Genomic DNA, 1,531 nt, shown 5'->3' on the forward strand with positions numbered 1-1,531 from the left:
GACTGCCCTACATATTTGCTATGAGTCGCCATCACCCCGACGGCAGTGAGCATGGTTTGCTGCGGTGGTAGCCTCACCTAATACCCGCAGCACTCTTCAGCTAAGCCCCTGTGCAGATGACTGAAAAACCATCTTCAACGTAGGGGCCCCCAGGCGGCTATGGTTGGATAGACCAAGGCTATCTGAGTAGGAGCAGATGTGCCTGGACAGGATAGTTCCTGTCTTGTGGATGGTGACACATGTGCCGCAGAGGAAACCTGAGCTCCCAAGGGTTTTCTTGGCTCTCATCTTTACAGAAGAGAGCCAGACCTTTATTCCGCAGTGCCCCTCACTGAGCCCAAAGCACCGAGCTTTCTGCTAGCAGTGGAGTGCAATGTATGTGGGCTACCCAGGGACCCCTGGGCAAGACAGTAGAGAAAAATCCCCAATGTTGCTGTGATAAGGTTGGTAGGATGATAAAGCAACAAATAAGACAAAACAAAAATTGCTGCTAAGTCAGACCCCACATATGTCAGAGTAGAGCCAAAATCCACAGGGCTGTCATGGGCTGATTTTGGGGTGGGAGGGCAGTTAATCACCAAGCCTTTCTTCCAAGGTGTCTGTGGATGGGTTTGAACCACTACCCTTTCAGTTAGTTGCCCAGCATCACCCAGGAACCCCAACAGGATGAGAGGGGACAATTAAATGATCTTACCCCTGGTGCTAGTAAAACTCTTTGGAAAGGACCTTCCCTCAAGTTCGGCTTGAACTAGAGATGGCCTGGCTCCCTAAAATCGAGGCCAAGAGCTAGAAGGTCAGCGGGCTTAGATCTAAGCGTTCATGAGGACACTTGAGGGCTCTTGGTAAGTCCAGTAATAGAATAGAAGATATGCTAGATATTATAGAATAGTGTATAGGCTGTGATTGCCCAGCGTCCACTCTGGACAAAGGTCTTCTCCTGCCAGTGTCTTTTTCCCCTGCAGGAACCTTCACATCGGCTCAAAGATTGCAGGTCGGGAAACTCAGCGTACAGGGTTAGATGAAAAATAGCACAGCAAGCCGTCATGGTGGGTGCCCTGGGTGATGCAAATAGGTGACCAATGGCTAACCAAAAGTTGGAGCGCCGAGTCCACTCAGAAGGGAGACCTGGAGAACTACCACCAAAAGAAAAAGGGGAGGGGGGGAACCAGCCATTAAAAACTCTGTGGGGTCATTCTACTCTATACCAGTGAGGTCACCAGGAGCTGTCATCAGCTGTACCCATGAATACCCAGGCCATCTCTGGCTCAAGCCAAACTCAAGGGAGGACTTTCACCAAGAGCTTTACTAACACCGAGAATAAGGTCAATTTAACCATTCTTTCATCACATTTGGAGTTCCTGGGTGATACTCATGAACTAACCACAAGAAAGAGTGCTATAATCTGTAGGGTAATGAGGATCATTAAAGAATATAGCACTTCCAAGTTTCTTGGGTATGGGGCTGTATGTGAAATATATATATGTGGGGGGAAGTCAGATCCTTGCTGCCAGACTGCTGTCTCATCCCACCA

Source organism: Echinops telfairi, unplaced genomic scaffold (assembly GCF_000313985.2).
Source record: "Echinops telfairi isolate 266 unplaced genomic scaffold, ASM31398v2 ScPeMD7_5;HRSCAF=22, whole genome shotgun sequence".
In the NCBI taxonomy this organism is placed as follows: domain Eukaryota; kingdom Metazoa; phylum Chordata; class Mammalia; order Afrosoricida; family Tenrecidae; genus Echinops; species Echinops telfairi.